Source organism: Panthera tigris, chromosome A1 (assembly GCF_018350195.1).
Source record: "Panthera tigris isolate Pti1 chromosome A1, P.tigris_Pti1_mat1.1, whole genome shotgun sequence".
Taxonomy (NCBI): domain Eukaryota; kingdom Metazoa; phylum Chordata; class Mammalia; order Carnivora; family Felidae; genus Panthera; species Panthera tigris.
In genome coordinates, this window is record NC_056660.1 from 232,727,537 (window position 1) to 232,747,788 (window position 20,252).

A 20,252-nucleotide genomic window follows, 5' to 3' on the forward strand; every position below is an offset into this window, starting at 1 on the left:
TGGTGACAGGTGACACACGGACCTGTGGCCTGGAAATCCAGCTGTACTGCCGGGGTCTGCAGGTGGCTTCTGGGGCTTCCAGATGCTGCAGCAGCGGGAACAGGAGTGATCCCGATTTGAGCGGAAGCAGTGAAGTTCTTCAATGGGCAGCAATGCAAACTATTCCTTGATTGACTCCAGAAGAGGACAGTGTGGTGCCCAAGAGGCGCCTCCGGGAGCCCCCACGAGGAGCTGCTTCTCCCGCCTCCCTGATGATTTTGTCAGCGCGCCCTTCCCTGTATTCCATCCCTTTGACTTCACCCCATCAGAGGGGGTAGTACTGTCGGCAACCAGACGCTAACCAGAGCACAAGCAGAGAGCTGCTCAGCAGTGACTTCCAGAAGACTGAAAGCTGTGTCATTCTTGGTGCACACGCGTACTTCTTTGCACAGAGAAGGCCGATCCAGAGAAGCACGGGCCTTGCGTGAAGGCACCGGGGCACATTCATTCGTGCACCTGTGGCGAAACGTAAGTAGTTATCGTTACAGCTGAATGAGGATGGGCATCTCCAGGCCTCTCCACGAATAGCTTGGTGGAAGACAGGCACACCAACCTTTCTTTAGAAGGCTCGCCACAGACTCAGCAGGTCCCCAGAGGGAGGAGTGCTCCTGTCGATGTGCTGACCTTGGGCGGGGGTCTTGGCAGATGACAAGAGGCTGGTTTAAAGATGCTGGGGTATTTCTCCTAGAAGTTGTCTACGGAGCTGTCAACAGGAAGCTCTTCATAAATAAACTCATGGCCAATTTAATGCTTCCTGCTATGAGGGCTGCTCAAAGTCAGGAATGCCCTCTTTTTTTTAATTTTCCTAATTTTTTTTTAAATTAAGTTTTTATTGATTTAGTTTTCTAAATGTTTATTTATTTGGAGAGAGAGCACAAGAGGGACTCAGTCTGCACTCAGTGCAGAGCCCGATGTGGGGCTCGATCCCATGATCCGAGCCAAAATCAAGAGTAGGACGTCTAACTGATGGATCCACCGAGGTACCCCTTAAGTTTTTTACTTTTATTTATTTATTTATTTATTTATTTATTTATTTTCTAGAGAGAGACAGAGATGGGGGGAAGGGGCAGAGAGAGAGAGGGAGAATCTTAAGCCGGTTCACATTCCTGCCGCAGGACTCGATCCCACCACCCGAGCTGAAATCAAGAGTCGGATGCCCAACCGATTGAGCCATGCAGGTGCCCCAGGAATGCCCTCTTGATAGAATGCACTTTCTAACTTCTAGGAAGCCAGAGTACTTCTGGTCACTTTTCCACACAGGAGACTCGTTAATGATGGTGAGTGCAGCTAGCTGAAGCGGTCTCATGCAAATGGTTTAATGTAACTTTTTTTTGGCATGGAGATCGATTTCAAAGCATACGGTACAGGCTGGAAAGCTGGTTTGTGCAAACACACCCCGAATGCCCCTGTTAATCCCCTTCTTGAGAATGTGACGATCCGGTCCTCCCTCTACACTCCCGTTAAGCAGAATGTGCAGAAGAACATGTTGTTGGGTGTTCAAGGCCAGGGGCTCCTGGGTAGGGGGGGGTGGGCAACGGGAGTGTCTCTTTAGTATCGAAGGCTGTCCGGGTGGCAGGACTTGATGTCCTTGGAACACTGGTCGCACGAGGAGGGGAAGGGCCACTGAGAGTTCCCAGGCTAGCCTGCTGTGCTATAAAAGCTCCCTGTACCTGGATCCCAGCGGTGGAGGCTCTGTCCGGCCGGCGGCTCTTGGACTCTCTGTACCCAGTAAACGTGCGGCTCGATCGCTGTCTCCAGGTCTTTGCTCTGGCCTCACCGGACCATCACCCACCTTGGCTTGGAGCCTGCTGGGGGCAGCTGTACACAAAGGACACAGAAATTTTAAATATCTAGGGCTGTGCCAATAGCCTCATGTATTGTGAGATAGGGGAAGTGGGGAGGGGGGTGAAGGCACCAGGCTCCAGTTATGGTTCTGACTCTAATTAGACGCGTGGTCTTGGGACAGTTGTTCGCCTGTGTAGGTCTCGGTATTTCTACTTGGAACCTGTGTGACGTGCTAAAGCTACAAGACCCCTTTCACCTGTAAAGCTCTGAGATTTGTTACATGTATACATTTAAAAACTCTTGGCTTTCTAAATATGCTTCTAAAAGTTTTGACCTCTTGGATGGGAAAAAAACATAACCTCATCAGTATGGAAAAAATTGATCTTGTAGTAAAAAGCACTGTCTCTGGAGTCAGACCTGAGCTCAAAACCTAGCTCTTCGATGAACTGGCTATGTGACCTTGGGCAGGTTACGTCAATTCTTCAAGTCTTTTTAAATGAATCACGATCACGATATCTTGTTGTGCTGAATAAACGTAACGTGTATGGGCAGTATTGAAATTAATCAAGTTTATTAATGAGAAAACATCTTAAAGGAAGGGGAAATACAAGTTACACGTAGGGGGAGGAAATTTGCGACCAACGATTGACAAAGCTTAGTGCCAAAAATACATAAAGAAGCAAATCCATGGAAAAGGAAAGAAGAGGAGAGAAGAGGAGGGGAGGGGAGGGAGTGGAGGGGAAGGGAGGGGAGGAGAGGAGAGGACAGAAGAGAAAGAAGGAGGGAGGGAAGGATGGAAGGAAGGAACAAAGGAAGGAGGGAGGGAAGGAGGGAAGGAAATCAACCGATAGAGGAAGAAACAGATGAAGAGAGGTTAAACGTCATGAATGGCCAGGAAAATGCAAATCAAGACCATAGTAGGATGCCATTTTACCTCCATTTGGTTGGCAATAATTTTAAAATCTGGAAATACCAAGTGCTGAGGGGAATGTGGATCTATAAGATCTCTCACCCACTGAGGGTGCAAGGTGTATCTTGGTGTAAATGTTTCGGAAAATAGCACGGCATTATCTCTGAAGTGGAATAGTCACATACCGGATATCCCAGCACACGCAATTCCATTGCCCACAGGAACACCAGGCACATGTACAAGACAAGATATGCATGAAAATGTCAACAGAAGAATGGACGGAGAAACTGTTCACAGTGGGACACATCACGGTTCATGGAACAATTCATGCGTCAGAATGAATGAGCCACAGCTGCTTGCAACAATATCAAAGAATGTTCGCCACATGATATAGAATTAAAAAAAAAAAAAAGGAAGGACCCAAAGGTTACACAAAGCATACCTTTTTGGGAAGAGGGAAAAAGAGAAAAAGAGCTAAAATTAAATATATAGAGAGAGACACATTAGGAATATGTAAAATAGCAATAAAACTACTATAAGGTAATCAAGGGGAGATTAAACACAGGATTCAGGGTGCAGTTATCCTGTGTGGGGAAAACTGGGGGGTCTGTGGATGTTAAATAAAGATTATAGTTAAAGTCTTAGCTTCTTTGGGGGGGGTGTTGAATTGTGGGTGTTGATCGCATCGCTAAACTAACCAAATATATGTTCATTAACTAAACAGAGGAAAAAAAGCAAACCATGTATGGCTAATGATGAGAGTGAGTCATGAGGCAAAAATGATGATTAATCCAATTCTTGCACCAAAAGAAGGAAATTCGTACGTAGCCTTGTTCAGCCCCTGCTGCACGCATATCAGGTGCCTGACATCATTCTTAGTGAGTGATGAACCCACCACAAAACCATGGCTGCTTTGGAAACATGCACAATTCTGCCAAACAAGTGAAGCTTAATTTTGTAGATGACTTCCTGTCTCTTTCACTGAAGTGTGTTTTTTCTCCATTCATATGACTCCAGCTCACTAAGAACAGTTCTCAAGAGCTGCTGCGTAAGATACATGCTCTGAGTCTCTTCGTAAGGATTCTACACACGGCACGTTGTCGAGACAAATACAGACCAGACACGGGTGCCTGCAGCTCTTTGGATGAGGAAGAACCCTCCCTTAAAATCAGACCTGTGAGGAAGCAAGTCGCAGATCAGAGCTAACTCCTTCTAGAGACTTGGATCACTATGTCCTTTTTTTTTTAAAAAATTAAGGCTTCGTTTTTGTTCCATTTTCTTTTTTTTCAAGTAGGCTCCACACCCAATGTGGGGCTTGAACTCACAGCTCTGAGATCAAGAGTCACATGTTCTATCGATCGAGCCAACCAGGCACCCCGAGACTTTATTTTTTTAGAGCAATTTTAGATGTACAACAAAATTGAGAGGGAGGCGCAGAGATTTCCCACCACCACCTCCTCGCCCAGAGCCTCCCCCGTTATCAAGTCCCTCACTAGGTCGGTGCCTATTGTACCAAAGATGAACTACATTGACACGTCGTCATCCCCCCAAAGAGGGGCATGACCTTCTTTTAAATATCCCTTAGAATTAAAAGCACCTCTTCCAAATCAATAGCTAGCCAGGCGAGGGATGTCCCCATTCACACTAAGAGGTGCGCCTCATTCGTGATCTCCTGGCCACTATCTGACCCTCAGGACAATAGGTCTCGTGGAATCTTTCACTTTAACAATTACTTGAGTGTAGACTTTGTGCCTGCGGCTAGGCATGGCACCATGGACCTGAGAATGCTCTCTTCCCTCATGTGGCTGAAGTCAGGGAAATGGTCAGGGAGGTGACACATCATGGTAAGTGACCTTGAAACTCTCCCCAGCCCCATGTTCCCACCAGGAGGATTATGATACTTGGATGGGCTACTCTCAGACCCCATCCCACCGAAGCAGATCAGGGGGTTCTGGCAGCTTCTAAGCAGGAGCTCCGGGGCAGGGCGTGGCAGGACCCAGCTGTGCTGTAGGGAACAGAGCTGTGGGAACAGAGATGCCTCAGGCCGTCTCTGCCTGGCCTCCTCTCTAGTGCATTCCAACAGGTTTCTTTTGTTTGTTTGTTTGCTTGTGTTTTTTTTTGTTTCTTTGTTTGGGTGAGGTTCTTTGAAGTATGATTTGCATAACTATACCTAATACGTAGTGCATGGAATAAAATTCACTCCTTTAGGTGTACAATCTCATGAATTTTTAAGAAAAGCTTGCAATCGTGTAACTACCACCATGTTTAAGATATAGAATAGTTCTTTCACCCCACGAGGGCCCCCTGTGTAGGCAGCAGCCGACCTAGCTTCTCCCTCTATGTTGTTCCAGCACGTCATAGAAATGAAATCATCCAGTATGGAGCTTTCTGATTGCGACTCTCTTCACCTAACGTGATGCAACTGAGATTCAGCCACGTGGTTGTGTGATGAGTAGTTTGTCCCTTTTTATTCCTGAGGCATGTTCCACTGGATGGGGGCACAAGGTCGACTCTAGGCTATGTGCATATGCTGTCTCCTTTAATCCTTACTGCAGCTTTAGGATGGAGATTCTTACTATCCCTGTTTCTTAGATGAAAAACTTAAAGCTCGAAAGTTGAGTGATTGCCCACATGCAGCTAAATTTTGAGTAGATTTGGAAGGCCATCGTTATACGCTGACTCCCCTGCACACATGTAGCATATACAACTAATACGTTAACCCAAAGAAGCCAGGTAAGTACTCTAGCTTTCCAAACAGCGCAGGATTTTCAGCCATCATTTTATCTTAGCTTGAAGGAGTCCTGGGTGTCGTCTGGTCTCTCCATCCTCCAAGTCTAGTATGGTCTCAGGTTCCAAGCCTTCTGAGGCTTCTGGACACCAAACACAGAAGTGGCTACCTGGGGCCATTTCTTCTAAAATCAGTCTTACATGATGTAGAACCACAGCTCCACCTGATAATATCCCAACGTCGGTGGCAATATGCCATTTGGGGAACATACAAGTTTGGGGGGGTTGGAAAAAAGGATCTTTTTCCTTAAGATAAAGAGCATGAGATTGTTAGTGTGAAATTGCTAGGGTCCATCCCAGATATTTGAATGAGGCCTTTGCGAGTGAGGGCCGTGAATTCAAAGGTTCGTAAACTTCATGATGGGTTCCTCTCTCTCGTGCTGTTTTACTTATTATTTTTTGAACGACAGTGAATATTTTGGGAAATCTTTAATAGAGATGAATTCAGCCAATGGGTTTTATTAAAATAACTTATTGTCAACTTATTTTATTGAATCTTTGATATTTTTAGCCCAATTCTCTACACAAGAAAAATGGTAACCATTACTCATACGGAAGGGTCTGTTGGGCCAAGAGATGGAAGTCCGTTGGAAGCGATGGTCTACAGGTTGCCTCAGCCCAGCATGTGGGGAGGCAACAAAAAAAGTTTTTAGGCTTCTTTATTTATTTTAAGAGAGAGAGAGGGAGAAAGAGAGAGTGCAAGTGGGGGATGGGCAGAGAGAGAGAGAGAGAGAGAGAGAGAGAATCCCCAGCAGGCCCCGCCCTCACAGTGTGGAACCTGACTCAGGACGTGAACTCATGAACCGTGAGATCGTGACCTGAGGTGGTATCAGGAGACAGACGCTTAACCAACTGAGCCACCCCGACGGCCCAAAAGTTCTTTTTAATTAGATCAAACTATGCGGCAGATCTAGTACGTAAAATTTTACCTCGTCATCAACTCAGCTGAGCAAACGACATAACGCCTTTCTGTACGTAATTTATTATAACTGGATTAATTTTTACCTGAGCCTTCTCTTCCAGCAACAGTCACAACTTCATCTTAGTGGACCAAGTGTGGACAAATGCAGGCATTTCACCTCCCCAGCACTTCACACAAGTCTGTCTAGACCCCGGCGTGGTGAGGGGGGTGGTTTGATAGGTGCCGGCGTAGGGTGGAGGTCATCGCCTCCCAGCATAGGATTGGGTCATCACCTCCCAGCATGGGCTTTTCTGGGTGCGCTCGGAGGACTGTTTGTCCTCCACACCAGCATGCCCGGGAGGGTCTGCTTCCGCGCCTGCTCCCTGGTGGCTGGACTTTGGTCCAATGGCGAGGTCCTGCCACGTGCGCCATATTTCTAGATCAAGCTCTGCTCCTCTCTTGGCTGCATATTTTATTGGTCCCTGTGGTGACTCTGAGAATTTCAGGGCTGACCGAGGAAAAGAAAATGCAGGACCACGAGATGACAATATTGCACGACCAGCGTGACTGAGGGCCATTTGGATAGGACTGCGTGACAGAAGTCCTCCCAGCTGGAAAACTTCCAGAGACAGCTGCACAGGCCACTGGCCGGAAAAGACAGAGGATGAGGAACTTCCGGGGGCAGAGGGGACATGGAGAGTGGGCGTTTGATGTCCAGATGATGCTGGCAGCAGCTAGGTCGGGGCGGTGGGGGGGGTGTCTCTGGGTCAGGGAGCTCTGAGGGAAATGTTGGTTTGGGTCTCTTATAGCCACAGGACTCATCTCATCTACAGGTGGTAGATGTTGGGTGCAGTTTCACGGGGTTTGCAAAGCAACCAGGCTCTAAATAGCTACAAATCTGCCTATCTGGGGTCTCTTGAAAGCAATTGGATGTGTGAAATTTGACTTTGGTGCCAGTGGGCTGCGAGCTAATGGTTGTAGCCTGCTGTGAGGTAAACAATGCCGGGGCCATCTTTGGTGTATTCATACAGTAACCCCTACACAGCACTGGATCGCTCAGGAGGTGTTGAGGCTTCCTCAGCCCTAGCCCCCCGCGCTTTTTCCCTGGGCACTATGCTGAGTATTAAGAGGACTCCATGAGTCTCACCATCTCTCTGGCTTCAGATGCTGACACGTGGCTCTTCCTCAGTCTCAGTCTCCCACTGGTCTAGGTATTTTACGAAAAAAGTCTCTTAGGGGCACCAGGGGGGCTCAGTCGGATAAGAGTCTGACTCCTGATCTCAGCTCAGGTCATGATCTCACAGTCAGGAGATCGAGCCCTGCGTCAGGTTCCATGCTGAGCACGGAATTTGCTTGGGTTTCTCTCTCTCCCTCTCTCTGTGCCCCTCTCCTACTCATGCTCTCTCTCTCTCCCTCTCTGTCTCAAAATAAATACATAAAAATCTTATTAAAAAAGTGGTTCAGATTGAACCACAGGGTTGGCAAGAAAATAAGAATTCCGCAGAGAATAAAAATGGAGCAAAATCAGAAAACCTGTGTTCTCTGTGACAACTGCTCGGCCAGCCTCTACTCAGAGGCACAGATAATCTGATGATTTGTGCTTGGAAACTCAGCCACCTCACGTTCACACCTTGGATCCAATGCAGTTGCTCTAATCCCAGGACACGGAATGAGATCGGGTTCATTTATGTGCAGATACACGACCTATCCTCGTGCAAATACACATCGACCCTAATTATGTTTCGGAATCTGGGTTATCCGCAACGAGTGTGATAATCTTGCAGTTAAATCTGGTCCCCAAAATCGAACGCCCGGAATTGGTATCACTCTCACTATTGACACGGAAAAGTAACTGACCTACTCAATAAAGGTTCACTAAATGCCTGCAATATTTTATACTTCATCCATGAAAAGATGGTGACATTTTTCTCATGCACCTTTAAAAATTTCCAACCCAGCCCGATTACTTCAACAGCCTTCCTCTTGTATAGGAAAGTATTTGTTGCCAGCGGTGGAAGTTTATTGGCCACTCGACACCACAGTGCTGTTGTCTGTAATGGGACGATTTCTACTGTTTTCTCAAGCTTTCTTACTCAATTGTTTCCCCTAGTGTTCTGATCAAACTTCAGAGAGGAACGTAATGGCGAAAATAACATGCCTAATGTTTTGTCCGTTATTCAGGATAACTAGAACGGTAATAGTTTTATGACACACAACATGGTCATGTCCACGAATACTGCTTTGCGTGTAAGCTTTTAGAAAAATAAAGGCTTACATAGAAAAGAGAGCCAAATATAAAGACAAGAAAGCCAATAATAACTCATGTAAAATATTGGAGGGCAGAATTTAAATCTCAGAGCAGCTCATTCTTTGCTAAACCCCTTCTATTTCTGGGAAAAATCTAGAGCACTGATGTGAAGATGGCTTAGATTTCATTTCAGATTTTCAAGACACTTTTTTGTCATAGAAAATGTGCCACCATTGTTTAGCAAATAATCCAAGCGCTTTCCTGTGACCATAGGGTCCATCAGCATAAGCATACAATTAATTACAGGAGGCAGAAATAAAAGACTGGTGAACCCAGCTAAACCAAAGGCGAACGATCCGGTCTAGGCTGTTAGTGTAAGCTCACACCTTAGAAATCTAAGCACAAATACCCAAGGCGTAGGTGTGATGTCACAGGTTTTAGTTTGTACCATCCAAAAGCATCATCTCGTATAACACACGATACGCAAACACATATTTTTCCCCACTCACTTTGGCTTTGTTGGTTAGTTCCTCTGTTATGAAACGTCCTTTGAAAACAAGGCAGGAAATGGAAGAGGACAAAATAATACAGAGCTTTCTTTCCCCTGTAGTGATAGTGTCGGGTGGTTATATGCGTGATGTCTGTGCAAGGCAAGAGCAATAATGGAATAAGAATTCTCCCTTTAATTAAAAATAAATTGTAGCTTTTTTCCCTTTCATACATTTATTATCTGTCTGTAGCTGGAGAGTTGACGTAGTTTATTTTTGTATTTAATATGTTCAGATATCACATGCCACAGTATCCTTATTATCTTCTTTCTAATCTTTTTTGATTTTTCGTATAAAATGGCATTGGTATGTGAGATAAGCTGTAGACTCTAATATCTTTGCATATGTATATATAGTGTGACTTACAGTATTAAAAAGGATGCACATATATTTTTTGGTAAAAAACATCATCTTAGAAAAGCCACGCTGTGAAAAAGGGAGAGTGAATCTGTTTGTGGGCCTGTAGGGGTGCTGGTGCGGTCATCACATTACATTCAGCAAAGAGGCCGAGTGTCCTTCAGCAGACTTCCATCACTGGGTCTGAGCTCGTCATGACCTCCGCCTACTTCAAGGCTGACACCAGTCCAACCCCAGGAACAGAATCCAGGATGCACCAAATTGCTGTGGGCTGCGTGTGGGATAGTGGCTGTTTCAATGGGGGAGGCTATTAAGGGAATGACTATGAGATTATGCGTCAGATGTTTATTTTTTTAATTATTTTTAAAATGGTTTATTTTATTTTTGAGAGAGAGAGAGAGAGAGAGGGCCTGCAGGGGAGGGGCAGAGAGAGACGGGGACAGAGGATCCCAAGCAGAGCCTGATGTGGGGTTTGATATGGGGCTCAAACTCACAAACCATGAGATCATGACCTGAGCCGAAGTCAGCCGCTCAACCCACTGAGCCACCCGGGTGCCCCCATTGGATTTTTAAATTTGTAATAATAATAGCTAATAGATTTTGAACTTCTCCTATGCTTGAGCACTCCCTTGTAACGCTGTCTCTAATTTAATCTTCACTTTCAACCTAATTTCACCAGCTAGGTGAGCCAGAGCTAAGACTTAAACTCAGATCTGTAGTTTGCCAACACAAGCCCTGCCCTATGCTACCCTTTTCTTTACGGTAGATCACCACCGGTCCCCTCCACATCCTTATCTGGGACATTACAGATGCTCTGTGATGTTGCCACTGCTTCAGGCAAAGGAAAATTCGGTATGCTTGCAGGAAATCACACCTCAGATAGAAATAGTGTTTTTAATTTTGTTACTTTCAGCTCTTCCTGGGATCTGAGATGCCTGTCTGTTTCGATAACGGTACCGTATTCATTTATTTTTCTAAGATAATCTGTTCTCCGTATTCGACTTGCTTAGATCTCTGAAAGCCTCTTCCTAAGGGAGTAAACCCCTCCACCATGGATTTCACAGGGCTTTTACCCCAACAGCCTCGTTCACCCGGCATTTGTGAGGATGTGTTTCACGGTTGTAAGAGTCATGAGGAAATGCGCAAATTCTCCACCTTCCTCCTGCTCTGACTGCATCCTTGATCCTTGAGGGCAATCCATCATTTAGGAAAGGATGATGGGAGCCATTTACCGATTATAAATGTGTCTCATCTGTAGGCTCCCTATAAATATCTGTTCTCAATTTACTCTAGAGTCACCCACACACTGAGGGTACCGAGTGTTATTTTTATCAGTCAGTGTTGAGTTTTGTGATCCGTGATGTTCCGGGTTTAATGGCAAACAACGACTTTTCCAAAACAACAGCCTACATGTTCCTGATAACACGAACAATTAACAACTTGAATGTACCAAAATATTATCCACTGTTTTACATATTAAAACCAATGTCATTTATGTTCGTGGAAAGAAGATTCCTTTTATGGAACTAAAAGATTTTAATTTTAGTTTGACAAAAACTGCTAATAGGGAGGGAAGAAATGAAAAAATTGTAGGAAATACATATTAATCTCCTATGGTTTCAACGTACTATCATAAAGCTTCAATTTTGTAAACGTAATCATTTTCTGAATAGATGTATCTCAGTGGTTACATATTAAGATTTCTCAACATCTGTTGGCATTTTCGGTTGGGTAATTCTTTGGCGTGAGTGGCTATGCTGTAGACTGCAGGATGTTTAGTAGCCTCCCTACCCTCTACCCACTAGATTCTAGTAACAAGCTCCAACAGTGTCTCCAGAGAGGTCATTGCCCAATGTCTCTTGAGGGACAAAAATCTTCCCCAGTTGACAACCACAGAGATATTTTTTTTATATATGCTTTTTTTTTTTTTTGAGAGAGAGAGAGAGAGAAAGTGGGAGCAGGGGAGGGGCAGAGGGAGAGGGAGAGAGAGAATCCCAAGCAGGCTCCACACCCGGTGCAGAGCCCGACACAGGGCTCAGTCCCACACCCGTGAGATCATGACCTGAGCAGAAATAAAGAGTCGGACGCTTAACCAAATGAGCCACCCAGGCGCCCTTTTATACGCTGTTTTTGACTTTGATATTTTTCAGGGATAAAAGGTTGTAACTAGAAAAAAAAAAAAGGCTCTCAACTTATTTAAGGTGTAAAACAAACAACAACAAAAAGCCAGTAACATTTCTAAATAAAATGACTACAAACATATACCCAAAATGTGTTAATAAAAAACAGACATTCCTTGGTTTAAGATTGACACTGAATTAGTTGTGTGTTGCTGTTTACAAATTACTCCAGAAGTTAGCAACTTAAACAAGCATTTATTATCTCAGTTTCTGTGACCGGGAATTCAAGGGGTAGCGTAGCCAGGTGGGTAGTTCTGTTTCTCAAGTCTCTCATTAGGTTGGAGTTAAGATGTCAGCCAAAGCTCCAGTCGTCTCAAGACCTGACTAGGGCTGAAGGACCGTCTTCTAAGACACTCACGTGGGTGTGAACAAACTTTAGCTTCTCCCAGGCTGTGGACTGAGTCCTCTGTACTTCATCACCTCTGTTGGCTTCTTCACAGGCTGCTCTTATGACATGGTGTCAGTTTCATCCAGCATGGGTGATCTGAGAATGAGCGAAACCACATCAGATATAGAAGCCTCATGCTTTAAAAAAAATTTTTTTTTCTGTTCATTTATTTTTGAGAGAGGGCCAGCAGGGGAGGGGGAGAGACAGAGGGGGACAGAGGATCTGAATCTGGCTCTGTGCTCACAGCAGAGAGCCCCATGGAGGGCTTAAACTCACGAAATGAGATCATGACCTGAGTCAAAGTCTGACGCTCAACCGACTGAGCTACCCAGGCCCCCAGAAACCACATGCTTTTTATAATCTGATTTTGGAAATGTTATCCCATCGTCCTGCCATAAGAAGTGAGCCAGTATGACCTGCTCACCTTCACTGGGCGGGCGTCACTCCAGTGCATGGGCATCAGGAGGCAAGGAGGCAAGGAGGCCAGGACCACTGGGAGCCATCAAACTCTTCCCACCACAGTCGGCAATCAGCTTCCTGTGAAATGAGAATCCGAACCCTCCCTTGCTTTGCTGATAACCACCTTCCGTAGCTTGGGACCTTTTTCTCAGTTGGATCACGTGCAGCTTTGTCAACGAGTCCCGAGTCAGTTTTGAGTCAAAAGCCCCTTCTCGCCCCCACCAATCTTTGTCAAAACATCCAATGATTCAGTGGAATTACTATCAGTGACTTGGCAGTGAGGGAGACTCCTCCTTCCTACCACTGAGATGGTAGCCAAGCAGATGGCTCTTAATTCGGAAGCCCTAGGTGGCCGGGAAACATCCCGCTACTGGTCCCCTGGTCTCCAAACCAAACTCCACCTCTTACTGTGCATCTTTGAGCTTGTTTTTCTGACCCTCAAATTGTCTTCCACAGGATGGGACTGACATGACCTATCTCTCGGGATTATTGTGGAAACCAAATGAAGACACACGTAGAAAGTGCCTACAGCATGGTAGAAGATTTTAAATAATGTTTCTGTATTCATCGATTTCTATAAGGGAGCAGTTGTTAATGGTGCTGCACACGCAGGGCTCTGTATTTGTATTAAATTACAGTTAAGTACCATTTGCCAGTCTAGTCTGGGTTGTAAACAGCAGTGAAATCTGAGCTACTTTGGGAAAATGCTTTGAGTTCCAAGATGTCTGATTTGGAATGAGCTTTTGAATGATGCCTTATTTTTAATGTGAGGACAATCTGTGATAGTCAGATTTGTTTCCTTGTACTTACTAGTGATTTCAACCACATTCCTGATAGAACCATCCTCTCAGGCAGATTCCTGGAATAGGAAACAAGAATTCTGGAATCAGGCCTGGTACCAATTGTTAGGGTCATTCTGGGCAGGTGGCTCAGTTTCAATTGGCTTATCTTTCTGAGTTTACAATGAATGAGGCATATGGATGAGGTAATCTCCAAGGCCACATCTGATAAAATTCTGTGCTGTTCATCATGCTGGAAACAGTAATGTCATGGGGACGATCAGCCTATAAAGCAGAAAAGATTTTCTAAAATGTGCCCCCGTCATGTCATTTAGAAAGGACTGCTGGTCTCTATGCTGAGGTAGGTGTATGAATACGTATTGAGCTAAATGATTTTGCCACTGTGCAAATCTCGGTGGAAAGTTGTAGAAGTCTTTCCTTAGTAGGAATTGGTAGCTACTGAGATGCTAGTGACCAATGTCTTCTGAAAACAGGTAAGTTAAGGGGAAGAAACAAACAAAACAAACATTCACTCTTTTTTCCTGGGTCAATGGTACCATTGGCTTACCAAATAGTGGACAAAGAGAAGTTTTTATTTATAGAAGTATTCCAGTTAATATATAAATAAGGTATGATAGAAATTAAAATACAGCCATTTTGTAGTCCCCAGGAAGTGAATCTAGTCAGTGAGCATCGACAGCAGCTAACATCACAGGAGGAGAGAATCAGATCCCATGAGCCTCCACACAGAGGTCCACGACACCACTCTTGCCTTAAAAATTGAACTCAGATCTGATCAAGTTCATCTAGATTCCATTATCTGTGTGAATGACACACAGAGCACAGCATAACATGAAAATAACACCATGTGGATGCAAGCAGTAAAATTCAGTCCGTGGAAACCTCTACAGGACCAACCGATCTTACTTCTTTCGCAAATATGCTATAAGGGAAAAATGGTCTGCAGAGAAAACCCCACTTGTTAAAAGAGACATAAGAGATTTTATCAACAATTGTAACGTGTGGTTGCACCCAAATTCAAACAAATGGTAAAAAATGTAAAGAAGATTTGTGACATTTATGACATAGAGTTTTGAGTATTGACTAAAGAACCTTGATGATATCAAAACATTGCAATTTGCAATTTTTTAAGTGTCATTTTTTTAAATGACTACTATATGAATACAGTACTCATGTTAAAGAGAAGAAGTCCATAAATCTTAGGTACATTCTGACCTATTTAGACACGAACTGATACATTTTCTTCAAATTATTGCAGGGATGGGGAATACTGTAGGGGGAACATAAATGCAAAAATGGCATAATGTGGTGGTGAGGGAGTCATACATGGAGACCACACAGATGATCCTAAAATGACCTGAAATAGTTCAGGTGGGTGACAGAAACGTGGAGGTTTATTACCCAATTTTATGTGTATGTTTGGAAATGTTCACCAGCAATTGAGAAGAAAAATAGAACTCTCTATCCTCAAACCTGTTCCATATTTATAAAAGCCACTGAAAACAGATATTTGGGCGTCCAAGTGTAGTCTAAAATGGACTTTGTTTGGGATGAGCACTGGGTGTTGTATGGAAACCAATTTGACAATAAATTTCATATATTGGAAAAAAAAATTAAAAAATAAAATGGACTTTGTGAAAATTCAACTTCCTAGCCAATAACAAAATGCTAACTTTCCCCCTAGCTTTAAGAGTTGGAAATGGAATATAAACAGTGGTATGCCAGCTCATAGAAGTTCACGAGAATTGGTGATTAAAATTTTCAATCGTTAAACACAGCCATTATTAAAATTAAATTATATAGACATAATTTAATCAATCACACGAGTAAACTGTGCATGAGTTAATCAACTGTAATGCATATACTGAAAATAAATATTCAAAACTCATTACCCCTTAATTATTTTACTGTATTTTCCTATTTCTACCCTCTTGAGGTTATTTGCATCTACTCTCTGTAGATATATATATATATATATATATATATATATATATATATAGTGGCCATAGATACTACGTGTATATGCATATGCTATATATGATGCTGTGCATCTCTTTGCAACTCCACGGTCAGCAATATCATGATGGTTGCTTGAAACTGGCAATGGCGGAGTATTTACAGCATAGAAATTGGCCAATACTACAAACCAAAGCTATTTTTTGTTTCCCCCAAGGGCCGGTTGTTAATCATTTACCAGCACACCATTGACATAAGGAGTCATCCATTTGGCTCTAATATGAATAAAATATGCTTATAAGACTTAACATTATTTATTTAGAGAAATACTCAAGAAATAACTATCTCTGTCACCACACTGTCCCTTTCTTTTATACCCGTGCGTTATATGTCTGTTTCCTCTATTCTCCGTGAGCTCCTGAGGGTAGGGAATGCATTTACTCATCAGTCTTCTCCCAATGTTGGAAAAGTGGCTGGTGCAGTTGGCTGACTGAATAATGAAGTGACGAATTTCTATTTATTTAGCCTCATCAGCGTGACCATCATCCCAGATCTATGGAGATACAGGAGAGGTATAAACATTTTCTTTCCCCTCAAAGGGTCATTGTCTAGTTGGGTTACCCCACTGGTAGATTGAACAACGGTATCAGTGATATACAATCATTTACCAATTTGTTAGACAGAAATTATAAATTCTAAAGGAGACCAATGAACTAGCAGTTATTAATTAATATTAATTATCCCAGATGGATGCTCACCGAGTTGTGGTCTAGGAACACACCGCATACCAGGTACTATGCTAAATAACTTGTAGGCATTTCATTTAATGACCTTAATGGTATTGTGAGATAGAAATATTACCTCCATGTTACAGATAAAAAAACCGAGCCTCAAAAAGATTAAGTAATTTGCAGCAAGAGGTAAGGCTTAGATTTTATCTCAGATCGTCTGTTTTCACAGGTCAGGCTCTGAAGCATTTCACATACTGACTTAAAGAGGAAGAATAGAATTAGCTCATGAAAGAGTGGCATAATTTGAAAAGCAGGGAGAGAGAAAGGATAGTTCACATAATAGGGAAAGAGGCATCATCAAGGCAAGAGATCAGGAAGAGAGGGATATTTATAAGCTAGCAAGGAGTCTGCTTCGGCTGAGTGGCTGATTCATCTTTGGGAAGAGTATACAATGAATATGAGGCTGGGTGGGAGGATCTATTTTCTTGAATGCTTTGAAAGCCAGGCAAAGAAATTTGGCTCTGAAACAGGTAGCCATCAAGGTTTTTAAGCTAGAGAGTACTATAAAAATTACAGAATCCAAAGATCATTAGGACATATACCAGATGGATTGAAAGAGTGAAAATGGAAACAGATGTTGCAGTAATAGAGGTATAAAACATCACACTGGAATAGAATAAAAGATGTCTTCTGTAGAGCTTGGGAATTTTTCCCAAATTATCGCTCATAACCAGTGATGATAAAAGTCACAAGGAATTCTCATAATTGAACAACTAATGACTAGTAATGAGAGTACAAATCCAATCTCCTACTGAAAACAGATTGACTACTACTCTAGCTGTCCCTGGTCCTCAGCAGAATGGAGGCCATCTCAGTGCACTTTGAGCGAGATGGTTTATTGTGCAGGGCATTCAACATCTGATGATCCAGGGGACCAAAATCCACTCACCCACTTCTAGTGTTTTCCAGTGCTACCCTGGCACATTTCCAAATGTCAAGTAGGGAGGGGAAGACGACCCAATGGACAAACGCTCAGATTAGTAGTCCACCTCTTGAATTCAGTTTAATGTTCTTTTTTCCAGAAGTATCTCATCCATTAAGGAGGTTTCATGGCAGAACATCTGCATTTTATTTCCAGGGAAGACGTATAGAGGTTGATTGTTCATCACATCAACCTTCCAAGTCTTTGACCAGATGAATTGTTTGAACTCATTTGAAACGTTTCTTAATGGCCAAAGGAGAATTGTGTACACGTGGTCAGGCATACAATCTAGGCAGAGTAGGTAAAAGCTATGAATAATCATTTATAATAGTAAAATCACAGCTTATTTAGGTTTTAAGAGATTTGAGGTTAAGATCACTTTAGTACACATTCAATAAAGCAGAAGAACAACAAGAAATGCTTCCGAAGGGAAAGAAAGACAAATATAGGAATGAACAGGACTCGTAGGTTTTTAAATAGCCTATTAAATCTTTCATCAAGAACCTATTTTACGCTGTTAGTCTGGGGAGACTGATTAGATTTCCAGATTCACAGTCAGAATTTTTGTTTTGCAAAAATGAGCGGGTGGAGATGAGTGGATTTAAATGACCTTCTCCAGCCCAGCTCAATGGCTGCTATAGTTCTTAGGGAAGATCACTGCAGCCCTAATCCACCCCATCACAGGCTGGGAGTTTGACAGTTATGTCAGTCAGGACACTAGAGCAAACTCTTCCTCCCTCTTGTAAAGGTTTCTCACTATATTCTTTCCATGATCTATCAGCGGGATTGCAAACAACAGATTGTCAGGGGGGATGAGGATCAAAGACCTGGGGAAAGAAAATCATATTGAAAGAAGGGATTTGGAGAAGGAGAGGCTGAAAGCCTCCGAGGCTGAGGGTCATTACACATGCAATGAGGTATCGAGACCTACCTTTTGTGGGACTGAAGCATCAATTCCAGGGAGGTCAGGGAAGGTTCTGCGCAGGGGGTGGGCGCCGGTAGGATAGACACAGTTCTGAAATCACCGGGTAACTCTCATTGGTGCGCTATTCAGGTTTTGTTTAGTATTTGAATACATAAATTTGGAACACCGAATTCTACGAGAGTGCTTAATAATGGTAACGTTTTTCAGTGACCTGGAAATTTCCAGTTGAAATTGTCTCCTAACTAGTCTTCCCACATCACCCTCCCTCCCCCGCCCCAATTCTGTTTTCGACACACTCTGGGATCCTTGTATAAGATGTGTCAGACCTCGCTCCTCCCCGACGTCCCACCAATAGTTTCACGGGCCATTGGGAACAGCAGCTAAGCCCTTAGAATGTCCCCCAGAGGGATGGAGTGACCCCTGAGGGATGGGGTGGCCCCCGTGTGGTGGGACCACCTACAGCAATCTGGCTCCACCCATTCCCCCCTGCCTCACTCCACACCAGCCTCACTGGCTTCTCGCCGATCTCTCAAATCAGGCCCACGTTCTCTCAGATGTTGGCACAGACCATTCCCTTGTCCTGTCCTTCGCTTCCCAGACATCCACCTGGCTCCCTCCCACGCTTCCTTCCGGTCTTTGCTCAAATACCACCTTCTCAAACCACGCTCCCTCACACCCTCTTTAAAGGGGCATCAGAGCCCGACCTGTGCACTCCACTTCTGCCCTAGTCTTTCTGTTTTCCTCCGCAGATCATCCCAACATGATTAATTTGTTTTATCACGGCCATTATTTACTGTCAGTTTCTATCTACGAGGAGCAAAGGATCTTTTCTGATGTGCACGATGGCAGGTGGAAATGCAACTGTCAGACTGATCAATTCATTCATCTTTTCTTTGCATCCAAGGGACGTACCGATGACGATGTCAGAGGTCAACAAGGAGAGAAACACAATGGAGTCTAAAGTCCGTGCAGGGCTACCTTTAATAATGATGGTATCTTCTAGGAGACAAGCTGCTTTTTTGAAGCCGGCTGTCAACATCATAGAAACCTCTGCTTTTGGATTCTGGTTGCCTTTCTGTGTTACTGGCTGCCTTCCCCCCAGCGGTATTTCCATCACCACCCTCCCTGTCTCACATAAAGAGTAGTGCTCACAAAGTCATGCCAGCCAGCGTCACGTCTACAGTGTCTCAGGTTTTTTCCCACGTGAGCACCCGAGCATGCACAGACTTCTGTATGACCGTAGGCAGCTGCTGCAAACACAGAGATTCAAGATCGAAGAGGAGTAAAGCAGCCCCCTCCGTGCGAAAGCTTTAGTAGCACGGGACACGTGCAATGGAAACTAATTTTGTGCGTCACAGTCTACATCACTCGGTCAGGGACTGGCTGCTACCTGCTCACCTGACTTGCCAGATCTCCGCACCGCTGTCTTGACTGCAGCTAATTAGGCTCATTCCTTCAGGAACTCCTTCTTAACTTCTTAAGGGGTTCTTGAGTGTGTGCAATAATGCCAATATCAAGAATCACATTTGAGCAACTGAATTTACAACATGCAATGAACTAATGCTAATTGAATGACCATAGCCTTAAGCACAAATATAACCATCCAGCCCTGGCAACAGAGTGGGTCTGGCACTTGCCTGACTGTTCTATCAGAATGAGAGCCTGGAAAGGGGTTGGGTTTGTCTTGTTCGTCACTGGGTCTCTGGGCAGCAGAGCCTAGAAGGGCCTGAGTGACTGTTGCTGAGCGGATAAATCACTCTTCACCTGAGGGAAAGCCAGTGGTCTTACCAGTTGAATCCAAATCCACATGGGTTCTTGCACTCGGCTCTGTGTGTAAATGCAGGTGAGTTACTTGTGCTTCCTGTGCCTCCGTTTCCTCAACTGTGACCTGTGAATAATACTGTTTCCTGTTTCCCAAATAGGTGGTGAGGATGAGCTGTGTAATTATGTGGGGGACCACTCGGGACCATATTCACTCTTTCTTTCCCAGTATTATCTTTAGGGCCACAGACAGAAACTTTTTCGGTGCCCTTTTCAGAAGACAACCGACATTCTGAGGCCATGAAGCAGGCTTGATGAACAATCGTTAATTGGAGGAAAATTGCCAAATGGCCAGCATAGGATTTCTTGCTAGTGTTTCAGTTTCTGCAAAGCTGGGCCTGGTCCCATTCTTGGTGGTTGGCCTTTTTCTGTCTCATCACCAATTGTGACTCATACGGGGCACCTATGATGGCACTTTCTACCCCTTGGACTGTG

At 44.0% G+C, this 20,252-nt stretch overlaps 2 long non-coding RNA genes across 2 annotated transcripts; both read right to left on the minus strand.

Moving 5' to 3' along the window:
* Window positions 1–11,978: 11,978 nt before the first annotated feature.
* On the minus strand, window positions 11,979–13,462 carry LOC122231915. The gene is made up of 3 exons (XR_006209209.1): window positions 13,413–13,462; window positions 12,568–12,680; window positions 11,979–12,239 (listed from the first exon to the last, which is right to left on the minus strand). It is a non-coding gene; the product is annotated as an uncharacterized LOC122231915 (long non-coding RNA).
* A 2,251-nt stretch (window positions 13,463–15,713) lies between these two features.
* Window positions 15,714–19,905, minus strand: LOC122231912. The gene is made up of 3 exons (XR_006209206.1): window positions 19,785–19,905; window positions 18,003–18,086; window positions 15,714–15,911 (listed from the first exon to the last, which is right to left on the minus strand). It is a non-coding gene; the product is annotated as an uncharacterized LOC122231912 (long non-coding RNA).
* Window positions 19,906–20,252: the final 347 nt, after the last annotated feature.